The 25,050-nt window shown below is 39.7% G+C and overlaps 1 long non-coding RNA gene across 1 annotated transcript in view; it reads left to right on the top strand.

Annotated features, from left to right (window-relative positions):
* Window positions 1-2,733: 2,733 nt before the first annotated feature.
* Window positions 2,734-25,050, top strand: part of LOC123001448 (uncharacterized) — a 118,275-nt gene continuing 95,958 nt past the window's right edge. The window contains exon 1 of the long non-coding RNA XR_006410357.3: window positions 2,734-3,126. This is a non-coding gene — a long non-coding RNA (uncharacterized LOC123001448). The remainder of the gene's footprint in view (window positions 3,127-25,050) is intronic.

The following is a 25,050-nucleotide window of genomic DNA, read 5'->3' on the forward strand; positions in this document are numbered from 1 at the left end:
TTTGACAAAGCAGGAAAAAACGTCCAGTGGAAAAAAGACAGTCTCTTCAATAAATGGTGCTGGGAAAATTGGACAGCTACATGCAAAAGAATGAAACTTGAACACTCTCTCACACCATACACAAAGATAAACTGCAAATGGATGAAAGACCTCGATGTGAGACAGGAATCCATCAAAATCCTAGAGGAGAACATAGGCTGCAACCTTTTTGACATTGGCCACAGCAACTTTTTTCATGACACATCTCCAAAGGCAAGAGAAACAAAAGAAAAAATGAACTTGTGGGACTTCATGAAGATAAAATCTTCTGCACAGCCAAGGAAACAGTCAAAAAAACTAAGAGGCAGCCCACAGAATGGGAGAAGATATTTGCAAATGACACTGCAGATAAAAGATTAGTCTGCAAGATCTACAAAGAAGTTCTCAAACTCAATACACGTGAAACAAATAATCAAATCAAAAAATGGGCAGAAGATATGAACAGACACTTTTCCAATGAAGACATACAAATGGCTAACAGACACATGAAAAAAGTGTTCAAAATCATTAGCCATCAGGGAAATTCAAATCAAAACCACCTTGAGATACCACCTTACACCAGTTAGAATGGCAAAAATTGACAAGGCAGAAAACAAATGTTGGAGAGGGTGTGGAGAAAGGGGATCCCTCTTACATTGTTGGTGTGAATGCAAGTTGGTACAGCCACTTTAGAAAACAGTGTGGAGGGCCCTTAAAAATTGAGCTACCCTATGACCCAGCCATTGCACTACTGGGTATTTACCCCAAAGATACAGACATAGTGAAGAGAAGGGCCACATGCACCCCAATGTTCATAGCGGCATTGTCCACAATAGCTAAATTGTGGAAGGAGCAGAGATGCCGTTCAACAGATGACTGGATTAAGAAGATGTGGTCCATATATACAATGGAATATTACTCAGCCATCAAAAAGAACAATTTCACAACATTTGCAGCAACATGGATGGGACTGGAGAAGATAATGCTAAGCGAAATAAGTCAAGCAGAGAAAGACAATTATCATATGGTTTCACTCATTTATGGAACATAAGTAGGAAGATCGGTAGGAGAAGAAAGGGAAGAATGAAGGGGGGGTAAACAGAAGGGGGAATGAACCACGAGAGACTATGGACTCTGGGAAACAAAGTGAGGGCTTCAGAGCGAGGGGAGTGGGGTATCGGGATAGGCCGATATTGCATGGAGCACTGGGTGTTATATGCAAGTAATGAATCATGGAACTTTACATCAAAAACTTGTGATGTACTGTATGGTGACTAACATAACATAATAAAAAATTATTATAAAAAAAAAAGAATCTGCCTTCACCTCAGGTCCTGATCCCGGGGTCCTGAGATGGAGCCCCAAGTTGGGCTCCCTTTTCCTGGAGGGGAGCCTGTTTCTCCTTCTCCTCCTCCTCCCTGCTTGTGCTCTGTCTTGCTATCTCTCTCTCTCTCTGTCAAATAAATAAATAAAATCTTTTAATAAAAAATCCTGTCAGTGGCAAGTGAAAGAAATAATACTAAAAGAGTCTTCGAAGCTTCCAGCCCATGTGTTTATTGATATTTTACACCATGCCTAGAATAATGAATTCGCTCATAAATAGCAATATCCTCTATTAATGCTCATAAAATAGTTGCACTTTCATGGAGATTTTATTTCCACTTCCTTCCCAAACCTCAGTGAGCTCCAGTTCAGTCTGTCTCGAGGGTTGCTGGGTACTTGTGTTTGATGCCAGTAAGATCTGTGTGCATCGTTACTAATGATGTGGCTACACCTACTTATAAATTATTTATAATTTTTGTAAAGAAGGGTCTCAAATATCATCATGTTTTACCAAGCAAGACGTGGGGACAGTTTCTGTTTTATTCTCGAGAGAACAGTTTTTCTCAATTTGTTTCACAATGACTTTGCAGACAGAGAGAGTGAAAGGCTAAACTCTTCTTACCGACTCCCTAGTTTGCAGTAAGTCACATGGTTTCTTTCTTAGAAACATAGAAATCATGAGCTGGAAAGAACCTTAGAAATCAGTCCTGTGATTTTACAGCCTGGGAAACTGTAACACAGAACGTTTAAGCGACTTTCCAAGGTAACAGAATCAGTGGCTGAGCCTCATCCCATTAGCAGTGTTTTTCCACTACACACTCCCATTTTGCATCATGTCAGAATAACTGGTCAGTTCACCCCAAAAAAGTAAAACCTAGTTGGGTATTTGACGTATTAGCCTGTGATGAGGGCTGCAAAGTTCTCCATTTTCTATATTACACAGATGATAACTGTTACTTATTATATCACATGGTGTCCCCCTGATGAAGACAGCGAGGAAAACATGCCTTTCTAGTCTTTGTATCAGAATATATTGTGTTTTATCCTTAACAACTTGATTCTCCACTGGGAACACTGAATTCTGCAATGGATCAGTTTTTCCTTTTCTAATGGCCTACACAAAAGCTAAGAGTAAATGTGTGGCTTATTTATTTTATTAATGTAGAGGGCTGTGTATTGAATCATTCTGTTATCTTATTTCTGGCTCTATTTTACACCCCTACTCTTGATTCTTGTTTTCTTTTACACCTATTTCTATACTGTGTTACATTGCCCTGTTTGGTTGTTGAAACTTAAATCCTTGTAGTGGCAAGACAAATATAAATAACCAAATATATATAGGCTTTAATTCACTATGCACGCTTTTATCATACATTAGGTTTCAGAACTTATTCCATAGCTGATTTTGAATATATGTAGAAAGACTTTTCTAACTCAATTTGATTGGTTGATTCTTTTCAACCTTGGGCTAGTTTCGTTTTGCTAAGTTTCATCATGGAGATGACAGGAGGAAATTAAATTATTTTGTAACTTGTTTACCTAACTCGATTTGCCTGAACTACATCTGAACCCGCATTAACACGCACAGAAGATAACGGATCTGCTATAAAAAGTACCCCTGTAAATGTGAAGAGATCAATTATCAGTACTTGAAAAAAATCTTTCAGCCAGGCAAAATGTTTGCTTTACCGGGGGTTTCCGTGGAGTTGAAAAGCTGTCGGTGGAGCAGACATTTCTGAGAGATCAGTGATACTGGCTTCAACTTCGAAGGGTGCTCCTTTCCAGGTATTTCACATTATTAACAGTGAGGAATCCTAAAAGGGGGAGAGCTCCATGGGGGATTACAGAGTAGCTCAGAATTCTTCTGACAGTCCTAATTCATGTACGCAATTTGTTCAGGGCCTAATGATTTGGTTTTGCTTGAAAGTTGTTTTACTTTATAAAGGAACATTTATTCTATTGTTTTGAAGAGGAAATGATTATTTCTGATTATTCTATTTCTGATTTTTCTATTCAGAAGACTACATGACCTCAAAAGCAGACTATTTCACTGGTCCTTTCTTAGCTTCTTCCCCCAGCTTTTCTGAGGGGTCCCCTCTGTAAGCCCTTACTTGTCTGTTGCATGTGGAGATATTATAATTTAAGAATCAGCAAATGCCTTGAGGGAAACAGCGTGAGATTCCAAGCTCGCTTCACTGTGGTTTCCTTTGCTGCTTGATCTTGGCTTCTCACGTTCGGGCTGCCATAATAGTTCTCTGATCACTACACAGAGTTAATGTTCACAGTTTATCCAGTTGACATAGTTAGTCTCATCATGAAGATGAATTTCAACTCTACTGACCTCCACATGACCTTTGCTCTGTGCAAGGTGTCTTCTAGTCAACTGGCTGGATGCTTCCAGTTTACCAGGGCACCTCTGAGGCTCCACCCTCCACCTGAGGTCTTTTTAAGCTGACTTTTCCTTCTTCAAAACTTTAATCTGTGTCCCATATTCTCAACTCTAATTGCTTATTGTGCCCTCCAAAAGCTTACAGTGCCCCTCCCTATAAAGCAGGGTTAGCTGTTAAATATCCTCCTGCCTCTAAGCTCTAGTCTTTTTTCTGCTTCTTTGTGTTCTATGCTTTGAATAACTTTCTGAAATACAGGCCTTATGATGTCACTTCATTGCTCCATACCTCTCAGGCTTTCCTTATTACCCCTGGGAAAAAGCCCAAAGTCCTTGGCATGGAGTCTAAGGCCCTTTGTGTGCTCGTCACAGCTTACTTTTCCAGCTGTATTTTTAGCTTCACTTCTCCATGCATCCAAAGGTCCAATTTTTTCAGATTTTTTCATGGACATGGATACTTAAATTTTTTTTCTTTTCCTTTTCCTCTTTTCTTCCTCCTCCTCCTCCTCCTCCTCTTCTTCTTCTTCTTCTTTTCTTCGTCTTCTCCTCCTTCTTTTCTTCTTCTTTAACCAGAACACGTCCTATCTTCCATGCCTCTCTGTTTGGTTATGGCTGTACTTTCTTCGTTAAATGCTCTTCCTTCTTCCTTTCCCAGCAGAAATTCTGCCGACTCTTCATAGTCCGCTGAAGCATCATCTCTGTCATGAGACCTTTGTTCCCCTCCCCACCAACCTTGAGAGGCCCCGTAACACTGTGACGATCCCAATATTGCTCTTTGTACGTTGTAAGAAATTAAAAATACTATTAATTGTTCTGATGTTTTTCTCCAGCTGGTCTATTTGCTCCTGAGGCTCCTTTCTCCTTAGTGCAGTGCTCGGCAAGTAATAATTGCTTTACAAATGTTGGTTACCTAGAACTGAACTGCGATGAACACCAGGGTTTGGCTTGGGCTTTGGCCGGTGCTTTAGACAGAGAACTGTTTCAAGCCCTGTGTGGAAGTCCCAGGAAAAGGTTTTGTTTTGTTTTGTTTCTCTTTGGTTAGGCGGGTCTTTCAGACTTGTTAGCTCATAGCATATAGGAAGGAAGCTGTCAGCTTTCCCTTACATCTTGGTCCAACCCTAGATATTATTATAAGGGATACTGTCGTTTTTAAGCACAAAAATTTTTTCTAATCCCTTCAAAGAAACTAAAGTTTTGTACAGTTAAAAGTGGGGAAAAAGACTGTATAGAATACTAATACCTTATAATTTGAGCCAGAAGTTGCATGTATATCTATAAATTTAGTTCTGAATTGTTATCAAGGTATAATACCAAGTGGCTCCATGATTTCTTATTAAGTTGGTTGGCTCTTAGCTGGGGGTGAATTCTATTTTGCAATTGAGTTCGAGATACTTGGGTTGCTTTTTCGACTCAAGTTATTTTGGGGCTTATGCTCTGACGAACTAAACTGTAATGTAAACTTAGAATGCAAAACAGGGCCCCGCATCGGGCTCCCTGCTCTGCTGGGAGCCTGCTTCTTCCTCTCCCACTCCCCCTGCTTGTGTTCCCTCTCTTGCTGGCTGTGTCTCTCTCTCTCTCTCAAACAAATAAATAAAATCTTAAAAAAAAAAAAATGCAAAACAGGCATCTGCTCGTGCCCTAAGCATTGGAAAAATGAGGTCTTAGGGTCCTTCGTATAAAGTTTCCCAAACACGTTCTGTGCTATAAAATTGGAGAAATCAAAGCAGGAAAATAAAGTAAGTGGAAATGCAGGCAGGCACACCCTAGGGTAACTTCATAAGGTCAGAATGGAAAAAAAAAAAGGAAGAAGAATTGCATTTATACCTGGAAGAATCATAGAAAAGAAATAGGAGATTTGAGGTCTCCCTGAAACGCTGAAGGGGTTGATGTTGTTACCCGCATTTGGAGCAGGAACCGTGTTTGTACTCCGGTGATGGAAGCAGAGGAGGGAAGAGCACATCGGTTAGGTCCCGGAAGTTTGAAGAGGAGGGTACTCTCAGCTCCAGATCAGAGAGGAAGCCAGGACTTGCGAGGGAAGTGGCCCACTCTTGGGCGTGGCAAGTTGGTTGTCTTAAGGTTCTCTTTCTATCCTGTAACAATGGGGAAAGCAACAGAGAAGGTTTCCCAACCACTGCCTTACTCATAAGGACAATTGAAAAAGGAAGCTACTCCAGTCTGGCCCACGTCAGACTCAAGCAGAGAGTATCTCTGATCACCTTGGAGCTGCGGCTATGGCCTCCTGGTGAGAAGGGGCAAATCAGACAGATTGATGACTCGTGGGTTCCCACAGCTCAGTAGCAGGAACACAAGGAGCCATGGGACTGTCAAACAAGTAGGAAAAGCTTTAGATGACTGTGAAAGCAGCATGTACACGTGGTAACATATAAGCCCCTGAACAGCAAACATACATTCCAAAGGGAAAAGGACAGGATGCAGAAAATCTTCACAGGACTAGAGATGGGGTGATTGGGAGCATTCAGAGTCTTCTAAAGGAAATTTATTTGAACAGCTAGGGTCTAATCTCACACCTCCATACCAAGAAATCATGATTGCTCTTTTCCCGGAAACTAGAAGCGCCCGTTCTACTTTCCAGTGAAGTTCACTGTTGTTATTTCTAATAATTTCTAAATTCAGTTGATGTGTTTACTCAGTGCCTAGGTGACTTTCTGTTGAGGCACGTCACCCAGAAAAGAAATTATGTGAAATGATAGCATGCACAGGATTGTATTATACTATCAGGATGCTTTCACGGTATTGCCCGAATGAAGCTTAACGTACCGGTGTGAACTTTGCACTTTGAAATTGACACTACACGGCCAAGCACTGACTACCATCCTTTTGTCTCCTTCATTCTCTTGAAGTGTCTCGTCCCTGAGGCTCACTGACCTTAAATGGCTAATAAAGTGGCTGCACGTCCTCAATTTGCAATTTTAGAAAGAGGACACATTTCACTGTTGATAAGCGATGTCTCCTATTTCAGATGTCAGCGGTATGCTATACGTCCATCCACCAGTGACGAGTGAGCTAGAAATGTAGGATACATGCTTAAAGCTTTTCCACCCTGCTGGGGACTTGCAGAACTTTGGTGGGTAGAGGGGGAGAAAATGCTGGCTCTTGGCCTGTGCCTTGAGCTGTAAAAGATACTCTTCTAAATTAACATATTTCTCTAAATGGTCTCCATATGTTATTTGATTTTTTAAAAGTATGCATTAGATGACAAAAACTGTTAGAGCCTTATCTGGGTCCATATTGATAGCTGTCAAGGTAGAAAGGTTGTCCTGGAAAATAGATTGAGTCACTTCGCACAAAACATCACAGAAGGAAAATCCAAGTCAAGGGTTAAATCCGCCACCCCAACATAAATTATCCTAACAAATAATCCATTCCCCTGAGGACTCACATAACCTAAATGGATTTCATCACTCTTGATTAAATGGAGAAATAGATATATATTTTTTAAAAAACCCTTAAACTTCACCCTCGCCTTGAAGAAAGCAGATTTTTTGAGATGCTTAATTTAATGCAAACATGCCACACTGGCTGATTAAATGAAAAGCAACATGAAATAACACTCTATAGCACATTTTTCATTCATTGCGCAGAGCTGGCCTGAGGCTTGTATAAAAAAGTACCAGATGTTTTGGGTTTTTTTGTTTTGTTTTGTTTTTGTGGAAATAAATTTGTCTTTGTATGATGACAGATTCTCTTTGAAATTACGAGGTATGTAATAGCACAGTTTGCCATTTGAAATCAAATTTTATTCCTAAGTAATGTCTAATGGACGAGGCTCACTGTCAGGTTTTTTAATATGATCATATTACAGTCTTGCCACTCTGAGTTTTGTGCCCCAGCCAGGAGGACTAATTAATTCTAAAGAGCAGAAGGTTCACTTAAAGAACAATTTCCTGGTATGATTAGGGGGTTAAGTGGTATTAACATAATCTATTGATACATGCCATCGTCCAAGGTTTAAGCCGTGTTCGTTTTCACTGTTCCTTGTAACCGAGGATGACACTTAGGAGAGTACGGCAAATGTTTCACTTTACAGATGGGAGGCAAGTTAGAATGCCTGAGGGGGGAAGGTCTCTATGCTGCTGAGGTAAGTACTGCTCTCCTGAGAGGATAGCCCTTGACCATGGTGATTGTGAAGGTGAATAAATAGAGCCATAAAGTTATAAAATGTACTCCACTGGTTGCCAAAGATAAAGAAAAATTGATAGTACGGTCAAGGGGTTTGTATGGAAATTAGCATTCTTACACTTGGCTAGTAGGAATATAAGTGGTGACGAACTTCAGATGGGATAATTTGATAATAGAGCTACGAAAAATAGTTTTGAGTCAGCAGTTCTACTTCTAGGAATTTATCATACAAATGTATTTGCAAGGACGTGAATATTCATTGCAATACTGTTGTAATAGAAAAAGTGACATAGGTATCTAGCCAATGTAGGGCTGGTAAAATTAATAATGATCTATGTAGTAGTAAAATTATATAGGATTATGGGTGCTCTGCTACCACTTGAGTAAAAATAGGAGTATGCATCCATACACACACCTACATACATACATACAAACAGACAGACATATGTGTTCACGTTCACACAAAGTCATTTATGTGATTTTCTATGCAATATATCCATGAAACACTTCTAGAAGGGTGCATAAGAAACTGTTAAGCTGTTTCTTCCTGAAAGAGAAACTGAAACCCGGAATGGGGAAATAAAATAGTTTTTATTGTATTTATTATTCTTTTATATTGTCAGAAAGTTTTTCTGTGTCCATGAGTTATTTTTTACAGTTAAATAAGCAAATATTTAAGAAAATACTTTTTTTCAGAAAAGCTTATTTTGGGGTTAATCCTATTTTCTTTCTATCTTATATTTTACTAAGGATAAAATCTCCCCATAAACTAGTTGGAAAAAAATTAAGATTGTAGCCAGCTTTTATTGTAGGACAGGTCATGTTATTAAGAATCTTCATGCCACATTTTTATGTCTTTTCTTCTTGTTCTGGTAGATAAGTAAAAGCAATGGGGTTTGACAGAAATGCACTTACATTGTCATACACTGTCTGCCTAGCACCTTTATTTTCTTCCCAAATATCATCATCTTTCTTCGGAAATTTCTCTTCCCTCCCTCCAACTGCATGTGTCCACAAGAGCTGTTTTGCTTTGGTTTTTACCAGACTATCCCTCCTTGGCCGGTGTTCCCATGTAAGCCTGGCCAATCAGGTGCTGCCCTGAGAGCTTATAAGCAAGTTAATGTGAAGTTAACACAAACATTCACACACACACACACACACACACACACACACTCTCTCTCTCTCTCTCTCTCTCTCTCTCTCTCACATGCTTAAAGAACAGTTTTCAAATTAGAATATTAGAAATAAGGTTATTTTGAAAGTTGTGTGTGTGTGTGTGTGTGAGAGAGAGAGAGAGAGAGAGGGAGAGAGAGAGAGAAACACACCATAAATAGCACAAGATGTTAAACTCTGCAAACTGAATTTGGTGAGGCAAAAATTTGACATTTGTTTTAATTTTGTTTTAATTTTCCAGATTTCTTTGTAAAAAGTTTTCCTTTAAAGATTGCAGAGATGCCAAAATAAAAACTATTACTGTAACTACATTAGAATAATATCAAAATGACAAAACTATTAAAAAAAAAGCTGTGGAGTCAACGTTACATATTTGTTTTTTCTTTTTATTAAAGACAGTATGTTCCATATTACAACATGACCCCTTCCTGGGACATGCTGTAAGAACTCACTAAATCCTATTTGACAGTTTATTATTTGTTTTCACATTGCGCATAGTAAGAATGAATGAGCGTAGAAATTTGGGGGGTATCTATAAAATATGATAGGACTAAATATTTTTATTGACCAGGACTGCTGATCTTATTTTCCCCTCTGCCCCTGTAAGAAATTTTCTTTTCGGACTGAAAGCTTTCTTTAGAAAAGAAAAACCCACCCATGATCAAATCCACACTTACTGTAATAGCATTAATTAAAATAACATGAAAACGACAGACTATCCAACAGTAGGATGTTGTTTTAAAAGTAGAGGAGGAAATGAGTAGTTTTTGCATGGTTCTCTTGAGAAAAGAACAGGCCTAGAAATGTTGGTAGGTCTAAGTAGGTGTAGGAAAGGGCAGTTTCGAATGGGCTGATCAAAACCTGGGCTCTGAAGTCTTACCCAAACTCAGAGACCCATTGGAGGGTGAGTGAACAGACAGACCAGTCAGACTGGAACAGATGGTCCCAGCTGCAAAGTCAGGAGCGATGCTTTTGAAACTGTATGTTTGCACCAAATTTATAAGAAACCACCAATGACATGATGATGATAGCAGTGTTTAAGCAAAAGAGATCTGATGACTTGGTGGAAAATGAACTGAACTGGGGAGAAAGCTGTTTTACATAACCCAGCCTGGGAGATGACAGGGGCATATAAACGGGGACAATGACAGAAATTCGTGACCAATTAGTTAAAGCAATAATAACAAATATTTTTATTCAGTATTTACTCTCAGTAGGAGCAATTCTAAGTGTTGTGGAGCAAAACGTATTATTTAATTTTCATAGTAACCATGAGAAAGTTCTTAGTTACTCCCACTTCATATAGGTAAGGGAACAGAGGTTCAGAGCATTTAAGGAACTGGTCCAAGATGCCCACCCAGCTGGTAAACAGCAGCGGCAGGATTTCACCCTAGGCCATCTGGCTGCCCCATGCTGTGCTACCTAATAGGATTTGGTGGCTTGATCCCCCTCCCACCCCTTCTCTCGGAGCCATCCCCACTACTTTGCTCTTCTGTAAATAGGCTGCCTCCTTGCTGTTCCTGAAAAAAACGCATTCCTAACTTAGATTTTGCTGTTCTTCCTTCTGACAAGGATGCCCTTCCCTCAGCGAGCCACATGGCTTTTCCTTCACTTTGTTCGGGGACTGGCTGGAGCATCTCATCAGTGAGCCTTTTTTTTTTTTTTTTTTTTTTTTAAACTTTCCCATGCAAGATAGCTTCCCCACCCTCCTCGCACCTTTATCCTGCTTTAGTTTCACTGCAGAATTTGTCCAACATGACAAACTATTCAATGACAGGTTAACTGTCTTCCCCAACCCCATCAGAATATAAGTCCCCGAAGAAGAGCACACGGTCTTTTTCTTCACCTTAGTGCTTCTGTGAATATCAGACGCGAAGTAGACATTTAGGAAATATTTGTTCGATAGATGAACGAGGGGCCCAGATAAAACTTTCTTTTGGAAATCTGATTTAAGGACATGTCACGCAGCAGACCTGTCCACTAGAGCATCATTTCCATGATGGCGTCAGTCACATCTTTAATTTTAGATCTCCAGTGGCTGCTACAGTAGTGCAATAGAATTAAAATGCATCTGCGTAAGCTTTGCCTCTACCTGCCTTAGACGATCTCGCCCTCGCATCTTTCCTCTTCCTGTGTGCTCACACTTCTTAGTTTGCTCATCCCACCGGCTGACTCTCCAAGATCCCGAGTCATTCGTTTATTTGTTAGATGAATTGCCTCCTTGTCTCCCTCCTCAAGGTGGTTTTTGTCTGCACCATTTATTGGCATTCCTTTATTATTATTTTATCTTTAACTTTTTGGTGCATTCATATCTTTTCTGTCTACCTTGATGTGTTCCTGATTTATACCACTCTCGTTTTTCTTTGTGTCTTTTCCAAGAGTATGAACGTGAATGAAAAGAAAACGAATACATTCAAAGGTGAAAAATTTTTGTGACAGGGAGGGAAAATGAAGATGAAACATCTGTGTTTCAAGTAGACAGAGTGAGCCACCGGAAGACTTAATTAACTGAAATGGGAATCATTTTTAAAGGTGAACTGAGAGGTCACTCATGGCAAACTCCAAAAAGCCCTTTGTGCTAGACGGGGTTTCAGAGATAGAACATCTTCGGAATGAGGAAAGTGAATAAGGGCATTCCTGTGAGATTTTCAAAAGTTAACTTTGGTGATTCTTTGACTGGCTTTCACTGAAGAAAAAAAATGTAGGCAAAAATAACTCAAATATAAAATCACATGGAATGCTACATGAACATTACTTATTATCGTGTACGCCTTTGATAGCAACTCTATTTATTTATTTATTTATTTATTTATTTATTTATTTATTTAAGAGATTGAGAGAGACAGAGACAGAGCATGGGGTGGGGAGGTGGGCAGAGGGAGAGAGGTTCACAAGCAGACTCCATCCGTGCTGATCGTAGAGCCCGGCACAGGGCTGGATCCCCAGGATCACGACTCTAGCCCAGATCAAGACTCACATGCCCAACCAACTCTGTCACCCAGGTGCCCCATAGTGGTTCCTTTTTGTATCTCTGAAATTATGTATTTGCTATTCTGTTTCAGGATACATGATACCAAGGAGTAGGAACCATATTTACAATATTTAACAGCCTGAAGAAATGCTTCCCCATGTCTCAGAAATACGCATCTCCCGTATATGTTCTGTGGGCGGGAAGGACTGTAGACGTTGAGAAGCCTGGGAAAGGAGGCTTTGGGGAGAGAGGAGCCATTCGTTTTTGCTGGTGGGAAAAGCAATACAGCTGCGGGCTGGGCTGGAGCTTCCGACAGTGCACGCGAAGTGTAACTCTTTTGAGAGATGACTTGCTGCCTCTTAAAAGCTACAAAGGTCTTTTAAAAATGCTCAGTAAATCACAAACATAATACATGTGACAAACTAGCTGAACGTAAGCCGTTCACCAAAGATGAATGATTCGGTGTGTTAACCTAATTGCTCATGGTCCGATCAGTTGGAAGAGTTTCCTACCTAAAAGGAGTTCCAGATCCAATCTGAAGGGGCTCCGAGCATGCCTTTCAAGCGAACAATTCATGTCAAAACAGAAGTGTGTGTCATATGTCCAAAGTTCACTTTCTGACTCCTATAAATTTATTTCGTTCTCTCCTGACAGATCTTGGCCCACTGTGTCAAACTCTGGCAACTTGGGGTCGCTATCTTTTTTTTTTTTCTTTTTTTTATCTCTGAAGAGAAAAGCTCACCCAGAGCAGACACGTGTTTGCTCTTAGCACTATCATTTCTTTCTGGGGTTGCCAACTTTGTCAGTTTAAACGTGGCATTTAAACTGTTCCTTCACTATGACAACCTAAGTTAGCAAGTGGTAAAATACAATAATTGAAGTAAAGCTGAACAAAAAATAATGCTTGAGAATAAGAAAGCGGGTCAAATGGTATGGATATGCATGTCACACTCAGAAAGAAATTGGATCTGTGAGTGCTTGCAGTTTTGTTCAATAAAAGTCTTTGTGACAGAATCAATGTAAGTTAATAAAAATGTGTTAAAGAGGAAATCCCTATACTAAAAAAAAAAAGAATATGCTGCTTGTTGATTTCATATAATTCTTTATTAAAATAAGAGCCACTGAAGATAGAATAAAAAGCCAACACTAATGAATTTTTAAAGGTGAACTGAGAGGTCAATTTTCATACAAAACATTAAAATTGCAAAGATTTACACTTCCTAGATTCTATTTAAAAGTTAGCCTAAAGCCAGTTAAGAAATACAATGTCCTGTATTTCACAAAAGTTCTAATGTGTACTCGACAATTAATTTGGGAATAAAAACAGCAAAGACAACAACAAGAAAAAAGGAGATCTGAAACTTCTTTATGTAAGTGATAAAGATTTCTAACAATATAAAATCAGTCAGCTGTTTTGATGGACAGAAGTAATTGACACCTGTACTTGACTGGTCCCCTAAAGATAGTTCAGAACTGAGTTTCTCTTTTACGGCCCTAGAGCTTGTATCAGAAACACCATGTTGTCCTTGTGGAGATGGGGATTCAGTGGTTTGGGAAATACTTTCATGAGGATATGGACTCAAAGAGGGAACATTTGGAAGTTTCATGGTGGCAGCTTGTTTTCAAATACTCTGAAAAATAAATTGATGTTTATTTTGAAATTACTTTTTAGTTTAAGAATGTCATAGCCTCGAACTACCTAATAAGGAACGTGTGTGTGTGTGCGCGCGCGTGTGTGTGTGTGTGTAAAAGTAAATGTAAAGCAACAAATTAAATCTTCTTCACTTTCTAGAGTAACACAGCTGTCAGACACTGAACACTTCCTTTGTACCACTTTCAGGCATGGCTTAAAATGAGAAAGTAAACTAGTAGAAATTAAACCTGATCTCACAAGGAGAGCATGGGCCTCTGTAAGTGGAAAGACTTTATTTAGGAAGGGAACAAGGAAAGACCTAAAATGGATTGTTTATTTCCATTGTGCACAGAAAAGAATTGCGATTCGGAATTCCAAATAGCATCGGAAATGACTACGTTTAGGGTACCGATACATAAGAAAAAGGCCTAAATATGTAAAAATTAAATCCCATTGTCAGATGCATAACAATAAACAATGAGAAAGTTAAAAATGACTATAATTTTCAAAGTGCTGAATCTCTGCCATGACCAATAAATTAGATTACTCACTTTAACTATAATTGTCTAATGTTGCAGGAACTGACCACTTACTTATAAAAAGAATACACCACTTACAACGGAGCAGCAATGTCCTCTGGACTAGATTCTTGGGGTGACATTCATGCTTCCTGAATACAGATAAGATAATTTCAGCATTATCATATTTTTTGGAGTTCTTTAGTACTTTGGTTTAAAAAAAAACAAAGAAACCAAACGCAACTTCCATGGCCCTCCCCATGCCTCAGTTTTCAGGAAATAGACATCTAGCACCTTATATAGTCGCCCTGGTCACTCGTGGGCTGGCTTTGAGAAAGCATATCTTCTAACCCTCTCTTACATGATTTCCAAGCTTCTTTAAAAGACAACGGTCAGATCCGCATGGAGGGCAAGGCTCCTGGAATTAGTTAATGTACCTTTTACTGCCGCTGACAGCTCCCCCACCTCCACCCACCTTCAACCTCTATGGATTCAACCCTGCTCTTCCCACTTCCCCTTCTTAAGAGTAAAACTCATATCTTTGAGGAATTAGGAACAAATGGCCTATTTAAAATGAAGCTGCTTTGGAGATAATGTTAAGGCTAAAGGTCACATTGCAATCCACTGTGCACCCAAAAATAAAAATAGCAGGCTTTTACATCTCATCCCATTTTAGGAGTAAATGCAGGAACAAGGGAATTTTTTTTTTTTTTTTAAGATTTTATTTATTTATGTGACAGCGAGAGAGGGAACACAGCAGGGGGAGTGGGAGAGGAAGAAGCAGGCTCACAGCGGAGGAGCCCGATGTGGGGCTCAGTCCCAGTATGCCAGGATCACGCCCTGAGCCGAAGGCAGACGCTTTAACGACTGCACTACCCAGGCACCCTGGAACAAGGGAATTTTAAGTAACTACTAGAGGGGATAAATCACTGCATAAATGGGAGAGCAAGAAGACAAACTTTCTAGACTTCACAGCTTCACCGTGAACTGGTTTTGCTGGCCTTCTAACTAGGTGGGGAAAAAATAGAAAAGGCTACCAATACCTTTCTGCTTGAAGCAGGAAAATCTGACAAGATTGATATCTTTTTTAAAGGAGTTATACTTTTAAAGGAAGGTAGGATCTATAAAAATAAAGGCTCCATTTCTCAGACATGGTATTCAAGGTTATCGCCGTATGTGGCCTGCCTGGGTCTTTATGTCCTCATCCTCTAAATCCAGGAGTCATTCCTCCTGAGCCCTCATGTGTCTGTTCAGGCCTTGCCTGCTTGTTCTGTCTCAGCGTGACCTGGTTTTGGGGGACTAGGGGATATATGGGGGGTATATTCAGTATTTCTCATATGCAGCTTTCCAGCATTCTTTCTGTGCGTCCCACTGTGTTTGTATTGACCCTCGAATCCCCAGGCCTGGGTCCCTTCCTTGGCCCAGCTTTTGTCATTGTCTGGTTCTTAGCCCTGCACCTAGCCAGACTTCCACAGCTCTGTACTCGCTCCTGCAAACTGCTGTTTTGTCTCTCTGACACCAGTGTCTGCTCATCTAGACTTTATCTCATGTGCCAACCACGAATAACTTCATATTCTAGACTCAGACATGCTCACAAGAAGTTTCCTGTCTTGGATCTGTTTTCTGAATGCTGTGGTTCCATACATCCTTCTACCTAGTCTCTTCTTTGTCTAGCTTCCAATTTTCATCAGATTCGGGGGCCTCCCTGTCCAGGTCCACACTGCCATCATTAGGGAAATTTGACACCTTGTTTTATTCAGGAAAAATGTAAGCCAATGGGTTTGTTAAATAGTTGACAGTTGAATTTCTATTATATACACATGCTATTGTTGGCCCTGAGTCAGTAAGTCATAAGTCTTCAACAAAGATGGTAGAAAAGTCAAGTCATGATAGAACCGTATCATTTTGTAGTTTGGACCCAACATGTTTATATATGTTTAATGTGTTTTCAGTTTAGCTCTAAGTCATTGGCTTTAACCATGTTTTGTGACCAGAGAAAAAGGATCTCTCCCTTATTACACAGTATGCTCACATTGTCACCAAATAAAAGTTGGCTAATTGGCTCTTACTAAATAAATCATGAGGTCTGATTAGGAGCACCCTGCCTGCAATTATGTGAAGAGGGAGAGAGGAACTGAGCCAAACACTGCACAAGTTGTAAACATTTGTCTCAGTGGAGATCTAGACACAGAGCCAAAGGATAAGGAAAGAGAATTGCTGTATAGCAAAACCCATAGGCTGTGAGAAACCCATAGGAGGGGAGATGGGTATTTTTAAACAGTTAGTAAACAAAAGTAATTCATGATACTAAAGGAATTGGTCAATAATTATTTGTCAGAAAATAAATTATCATCCTAAATAGCTTGCATATTCCTCTAAGAAGTACGATTGTGGACTGGAGAATCTTCTGAATACAAGAGTATTAATTGACCTCAGTATGAAGCAACACTGGGGATTTTCACATCTTCACAACGATCTCCCAAAGTTAAATAAACTCAAAGATTCTTGATTACAAGTCAAAATTACAATGAATCAAAACTTGGAAGATAATCACATCAATTGCTTCATGTAATTGAATGTCTGATAAACAAAACCCTAAGGTTTGCAACTTGGATAGCGTATTTATATACTTAAAAAATTTTCAAACATGAAAATCAACAATTAGGTTCTTCCAGTAAAATAACTTGAGTCATAGAATGAGGAAGGACATTATATTGGGGTTTCATTTGTGTTTAGCTAAGTTAGTACTGATCGGTTATCAAGAAAACCTAACGTTTGTTAACACAGGCGCTAGGCTACAAATTAAAATGCTTAGCCAAAACTTCTTTTATTTATAGTCCGGCCGATTTCTATCTGAAGCTATATTTAAAAATTTGGTGAGAAAAAATTACTTAAGCTCTAATTTTTAACATTTAGAACAAGAAAGAATAGGCAAAGAATAGAATGGAATATTGAGAACTACTGTATGCACATCTCTTCTTTCTAGTTCTATACCTATATTAAGTTTCACTAAACTTTGCCAGCAAGAAAAATGCTAGCTTTTTTTTTTTTTTACGGGAGATTTATTCTTTTTGGGAAAATGTGTTTTAATGAAGAGTTAGTTATTGACAAACTGCTGAACTTCCAACTGATGCCAGGAAGCCCTGACTGTGAAGGTAACCAGTACTTATGCGAACACTGCAGGACAAAATAGTGTCGCAAAGGGTACTCTTCATCTTCGCCAAGGGATGTAAAGGGCAAACAGGACAGTCAGAATATACTGTTTTCCTTCAGTGAGTCTTTGTCAAATTTGAAATTAAGTCTCTTCTCCTGACTTTGAAGTCTCTTCTCCTCACTGTCCCTTAGAAACACGAGTATTCCAGCTTTTAGAGTTTTTATTGTTTAGTAAAAAGAACTTTATTATTTCCAAGTACAGAATGTTAATACGTGTTCAAATTCTCTAGTTCCTTAAGAGACTATAACATTTTAACCAATAAATGTGACCAGGGTCATCATTATTTTAAATCTCTAAAAATTAAACAAATTACTCTTCTCATTGATTATATTTTAAAGGTTATGATTGAATTAGTGTTTTTTGGTCAGTAGGCCAATCTGGTTGCAAAATTTATCCCTTGGTGATTGTCAGCATCTTGTCCACTTCTCTAGCTGATTAGGCAACCATCCCCAAGAGTTAATTTGAATTCAGTCCAATTAAGAGTTGATAGATAATGAAAATGGTGAGACATAATATAGAAGAGATTTTAAATCTTGAATTGTACTGCATTATTGGGCCATTAACAAAGATAAATATGTTATATACAAGGTTTTCTTTCTTCATTTTTGGATATACAACATCAACAGTCTTTAATATATATATAGTTAAAGATTTTATTTATCTATTTGACAGAGAGAACCAGAGAGCACAAGTAGGGGGAATGGCAGAGGGAGAAGGAGACCCAGGCTCCGCGCTAAGCGGGGAGCTCCATGTAGGGCTCAGTCCCAGCACCCTGGAATCATGACCTGAGCTGAAGGCAGACGCTTAACTGACTGAGCCACCCAGGCATCCCTGAATATATATTTTAAAATAAAGTATTTTAGGGGTGCTTGGGTGGCTCAATCGGTTAAGCTTCCCACTCTGGATTTCAGCTCAGGTCATGATCTCAGAGTCATGAGATTGAGCCCTGCATTGGGCTCTGTGCTCGGCACGAAGTCTGCTTGTCCCTCTCTCTTTTCTCCTCTCCTCACTCCCGCTCTCTTCCTCTCCCTAAAATAAAATAAATAAATAAAATCTTTTAAAAAAATAAATAAAATAAACTATTTTAAGTTGCTGAAATTGATTATGTGATTTAAATACTTGTTTAAAATCAGCATATTTTTAAAATAAATAAAAATTTATTTAAAAATTTAAAAATTATTAAAATTAAACCTAAAGAAAGAACTGGAGCATGTGTGTTGGATTCAGAAAATAGACGCTCCAGTCCTCGCCCTTGAAAATTTAATACTAATGTAGTAAACACACAGCTTGACCTTATGCACGTGATCTCTGAGATCTATGAGGCAAGAACTGTGTATGTTTTGTAACTCCCATGACTTTGCATGGAACTCAGTATAGAGAGGGTCATTAAATATTTGTTGATTTAGTTAATGAATGATGAGGGAGAGCTTTATTTAGCAGAGGATTTAAATGCCAGCGTAAGTTTGCATTGGATATTTTGAGCAATAGGGAGCCATTTGATCTGGAGAGTTTTAGTACAAACACAGTATTTAAAGAATATTTAAATAAGTTTCCCCTCTATTTCTTACTGCTTTGTTTAATCCTATTGGTTCTACCCCCAGAATTCTCAATTCTATTTGATTTTCTCAATTCTATTGTCCCAATCTAGTTTCTGCCAATATCACCTTTACACAGAATAATAGAGACTGTGTTAAAATTGGATTGCTTGGATTTTAGTTCTGGTTTTATCACACATTGTTATATGACCTTGAACATATGACTGTGTCTCAGTTTTCTCATCTGTGAAAGGGGGCAGTACCTACCGCATAGGTCTGTTTTAAGGATTAAATGTGTTAAATGCAAAGCCCTTGGCATGGTGTCTGGCTTATAATAAGCCTAAATTAAATGCCAGTGAAGATTTTTATTGTTTATTATTATTACTATTACTACTGCTACTCCCACCACCAGTATTAATTAGCTTTCTAACTCATCTAGCAGCCCTTAGTTTTGTTCCTTTCTAATACATTCTCTGTGATGCTACCAGAGTAATCTTTCTAAAATGCCCTACCTCAAGCCATTTAAGGGGTCCCCTTTGCCCTCAAAATAAAGTGTAAACTCCTAAACTTTGTTACTAGACTTTCATTGTAGGCAGCCTCCAGCCCTTGCCACCTACCTTTAGGCCCCCACGCTTACACCCTGATTCCAGTCATAATGAAATTCTGTTACTCAGATGAGACGAGTTCTGTGTTGCCTCTCTGCCTTCGAAGGGGCGATTTCCTCTGCACTATTCTTTCCCACCCCGTCTCCCAGGGACTTCACTTGTCTGACTCCCATTCACCCCCCTCATACTGAACGCCATTACTCTCAGAAGTGTACCTTGACTCGGCTGCGGTTCCTGCTCCATCACATTATTATCGTTTCTTATTTAATAGAGTGTCACCTCCATTAGATTGTACAGCGTCTTGCTTGGTATTATCTCCATAGGATCTCTCACAGAGACTGACACATAATAAATGTTCAAGAATACTTTTTGTGGGAATGAATGTATGCATGACCAAATGGGTGAGTAATTCGATGATTTTTCATGGGCATCTAAAGTTCATTCTTAATCTGAGTTGTAAGTACCTCTGTAGCCTGAGCTTCTGGAACTCCCTGCATATTGCTTTATCCCCCCCCCCCCAAATAAGAAACTACTTGTATTTCCCTCAATATAGTCCACTATTTCATGCCTTTACAAATGGTTTCATGCTGTTCCTTCTGTCTAGAATGTTCTTCTTCATTTGGCACTTATGGCAACGTACTATGCATCCATTAATGAGCAGCTCCAAGGCCAACTCTTTTGTGAAACCAGCACTGCAATTTCTCTCCATAGAGTTACCTATCCCCGTCTCTGAGCTGTATTTTGACTTTACGCATACTTCTGTGATTTCACTGTAGAGCACACTTTTATATATACAGCGTGCTTAGATTGTGTAAATCTTGAGGGAAGGAGTCAAACCTCCTTATTCTTTGTTTCCCAGAGCACACAGAGTATCTGGCACCCGTCAGTCTTTCAACAAGTAGAAATTAAGTTGGAAGTTGAAAGTCATAGTAGTCAACAGAGGTGAGGATTAAGGAAGAGATGCTGTTGAGTAGTTCCAGATGTGACGGGATAATCCAAAGATGCGGGAATTCATACGGAGAATTGTATCATTTAGGAAAAAAAATATTGCTGATCTCAGATATAGGGCAATTAAGAGAGAAGAGACTATGTGATAAGTGAGTGGAAGACAAAATGGAGTAATTTCTATCAACCATAGAACATCTGCCCCATAGTAAGAACTGCTTTATTGTTAGTAACAGGTCTGATATATGAATATCTAATAGCAAATATATGTTGTATGAGGACATTGTCTCTCTCCAGGCTCCCACCCTCATTTGAAAACTCTCAGCATTGTTTTGAATATTGAAATGTGAGAATTGTGAGCTATAATTGCAATTTGTCCGGATCACCATAAAATTAATCATTTTCTCAAATACTGTGGATTTGATCCTATAACATGGCTATTATGGAGGACAATCCTTAAAACTGAACTTGTTGCAAAACTCTGCTTATCTCATGAAAGAATGGAATTGGGCAGACAGTTGAACATGTCAGTTACTATTTGTAATTCAAAAAAACTGAGCATGAAGTTTTAGTACCCTCCTCCTAACATCCAATTGACACGTGTTTGGCAAATGTGCCAGACTCAAAACCTTGAACCCAAGCACTTTGCAAAAACATATGAATATGCTTTATTAAAAAACAGTTACAGATGTACTGGACAAGCTCTAAAATTGAATCTGTAAACAGAGTAAGTGGCAGAGCAACTTGGTGGGTGGATACATGGTTAAGATCATGGGCTCTGGCGTCAAGCTTTTTGAGTTCAAAGCTCATTCCGCCCCTTATTCCTGTAGGACTTTGAGCAAGTTACATAATCTGTTTTCTCCTCTGTAAAGCTGGAGAAAACAACAATACCAAACTTAAAGAGTAATTGTTAGGATCATAAGATAAGCCTTCGAACAGTGTCTGGCACACTGCGAAGGCTCAATAAATACTTGCCGTTGTCAATGTTATTAGTTCAACAATACAATCAAGTCAGAAAATGCAAAGCGAATTTGTTAAGATGGTGATTATTAAAGAGAATGGTTGTATTTATTACCCAATCTGTGCTAGATGCTGAGCGTGATGCTCCGGGGGAACACTTAGGTTAAGTTTCGCAATGATAGTACGTATGAGTATTAGGAACTCTATTTTATAAAAGAGGAGGGGAAGACTTGGGAAAGTTGTAAGCCTTGCTCAAGTCCACATAGCTAGTCGGTACACAAGCAGATTGCAAACCCAGGTATGTTAGACTCCTTAGTCAGCCATCTTGGCAGACTTCTCTGGGCTGCAATTCAGTGTCCAACAGAAGGGACATTGAGGAAATGCTCTTTTACCAAGAGCTTGTTGATTTCAGGGTCGTATGCTTTCTGTTCATTGTAATGCTCCTCAGCTTTTAACCAAGCTAATTTCTTAACTTGGGCCAGAATTGAGGGTCGGGGGGAGAAGAGTCTACAGTTGATGGTTTTTCTCCAAACTACCCCTGGGTTCCCAAAAGGAACAACTGATCTTTGTGCAAAAGTTGAAAAGATGCCCTTAGTTCATTGTTAGATGTCTTTATGAAGGTCTGGGTCTCAGGATCTTTGCACAACAAACTGCTTTTAGATCAGAAAACTTCTCCTTCCAGTCCATGGGACTGTGAATGATACAAAATTGAGGAGGAGGAAAGAGGTCTGTAAACTAAAATGAGAGGCAAGGCTATATCCAGAAATTTGAGAGATAAGATGGAGAAATTTTTGCAAGGCCAGAGGTCACGGCAGAGCCTATTAGATGCTCACGTACCTCTAAATTGATATTATCTTCAAGGAAGGATGGAACCGAGCTCTAAATGGAAGATTTACTTTGCTCTTAACAACAAACCGGTATATCATGGACCTCCCAAAGTCACTGTGTGATGGCCGCACCAATGCCCAGCAGTGTGAGGACTCTGCATGGCTATGGTTTCCATGACTGCTCAACTCAAATTGAATGTCTCTGGTTTTGGAAACCTAGTGTCTGACCCTCTCCCCTCACCTCCTATGAGAAAAAAACCTCCTTTGTTCCCATTCCATTCCTCTTCTTTGTTCTGACAATCAAATTTATTTTGATAATTTCCAATGTTTTGCAAGATGGACCCTCCAGTTTGTTCACGTACGTGTTTGTGTTCATTTTCTTTCCCTCTTCTCTATGGGCTGTCACTAACCTACTTCCCTTGGCCAAATCCAAAGCCTAGAAGGTTGTGGGGAAAAAATAGCTTTCAGTCCTTGGAAAAAGATGGAGCTCGCTCCGTGCATCAGACAGGCAGGTGATGAACTGAGCTGAATACACGGGGAAATATCAATATAAATTGTAGGAGTGAGTATCTAAGAGGTTATTAAATATCCAGTCCTGTGCACAATGCTTTACATTGATTATTTCCTTTAATCTTTACATTGTTTGAAACTGACCCTCATATTTTTCCCCATTTTACATAAGAAGAAACAGGCTTAGGAAGGCTAAGGACAGGGTCAAAGAATCTATAGGGTTTGGTGTTGGTTACCTTTCAGAGCAGTGCCCTTGGAAAGAATGGCCCATGGACATCTGCAGGAGGGGGCTGGCTATGTCTTTTTTGATCTGGGTGTTGGTGATACAGCACTGTTCCCTCTATGATATTTCATCAAGGTTTATATGCGTTATATGTATATTATACCTCACTAAATATGTAAGTTTTATAAAGTCAAGTAATTATTATTATTTTTTTAAAGATTTTATTTATTTATTCGACAGAGATAGAGACAGCCAGCGAGAGAGGGAACACAAGCAGGGGGAGTGGGAGAGGAAGAAGCAGGCTCATAGCGGAGGAGCCTGATGTGGGGCTCAGTCCCATAACACCAGGATCACGCCCTGAGCCGAAGGCAGATGCTTAACCGCTGTGCCACCCAGGCGCCCCAAAGTCAAGTAATTATTTTTGAAGTAACTTGTCCAAGGTCTCAGTGGAGGAGCTGAAACAGAATGCCCATCTACCTGTCTCCGGCACCCACAGATTTAAACGGAACACTGTCTCCTGTCTGATAGCGTCAGGGTGTGCTGGGTAATGTAGAGAACATGGGCCTGAATTCCCTGAATAGCTGGGGTTTGCTGTCTGAATAATCTCCTCAGGGAAGTGGACAGCTCCTTGATACAGTGCGAAAAAGTTAGGCAAACAATCACTGCAGGAAAAATATTTACTATGGATTGGGGAGACGAGGATGCCAAAGTTGAACTGGTCTCCACAGTTACTGCAACAGGAACCAAGACTAGGCTTCCAGGGGCTTCAGACATGGTTCAAGGCTGATGACTTGGCTCCCAAAATCAAGTTCAGATTTTGTTCTCTCCTGACTCCGGTGCCAGTGTTCAGCTGGACTACAATTCTCTGACCCTGGCCTGGACAGTAGAATAGAAATGAGACTCACCTTTGGTTCTGAGTTAAGTTGTCCCTCCCCAGCCTGCCTCCCCCCGACCCTACACGAAAAATAAGAAAGAAAGAGAAAGGAAATAATATCTAAGACAAAGGTACAACAGAAAAAAAAAAAAAAAAAGACCAGAGAAGCTTCAAACCAAAAGTGCTAATCAGAGAGGTGAGAACCTTCAGGGCACAGTAGACTTGAAACCACAGAAAACAAAACAAATTGCAAAGGCTCTTGTTTTTTTTTATTAGAGGTGACGTTTGGAGAGATTTTTTGAGGTGCTATTATTTCATCCCTGGGTAACAGCAGACTGTGGGGTCGCCAGCTGGTCTGGGCTCCTCGAAGGCAGCATCTCCTGTGAGGCCAGGTGCGTGCTGCTTGTCTTACAAGGGAAAAAAACACGGGTCATGAAAATTATGGTTTTTTATTTCCTAAAATTCCTAATAAAATGTCTTGCCAAATTCTTTATGTCCAACCACAGTGACGGAAAGCACACTGGCTCCACTGAGGCCTCCATCGGAGTCCGACACCTGCACACAGTTCTGTTTTCATCTCGGACAAATACAGGAAAATAGGGGCTCTCTGCTCGTCCCTTTCCCATAAATGTTTTCTAAGTTGCACAGACAAAAAGCCTCCATATTTTGTCTGCTGAAATATTTATTTCAATGTCCCTCCGAGTTTGGCAGGTCTTAGCTCAACCAGGTCATGTTTTCCTTCCCTTCTGCAGAAGTTGCATAAAAGCTCAGGTCAGAGAAGGCCACGGCGCTGGGGGATCGCTGCGGCCGGCACTCCCTGCTACTTTGGGGGCCTGAAATACTCCACGGCGGCCTCTACGGAGCCCACTTGCTTTCTGTTGCTTTAGAGACACAGAAAGTGCTAACGTCACTTCATTTTTATCTACCTATAGGGAGAGGCCCCATCACTTGGGGATGACCTATTGAGACTCGTCTAGGAAGTTAACATAAACCACATGTTAGTAACTGAAACTTTCATATTCATGCTGATGATATTAAAAAAAAAAAGAAGGGAATCCATAATGCAAAATTATTGTTGATTGCCAAATGCAATGAGAACAGGGAGGGATAGAGAGGAATCGCAAAATGTTAACCAAATCTAAAAATCGGTATTGTGAAATGAGAGATTGTGAATGGGCTCCAATGGCGACAATGA

Source organism: Ursus arctos, unplaced genomic scaffold (genome assembly GCF_023065955.2).
Source record: "Ursus arctos isolate Adak ecotype North America unplaced genomic scaffold, UrsArc2.0 scaffold_3, whole genome shotgun sequence".
NCBI classification, from domain to species: Eukaryota; Metazoa; Chordata; class Mammalia; order Carnivora; family Ursidae; genus Ursus; species Ursus arctos.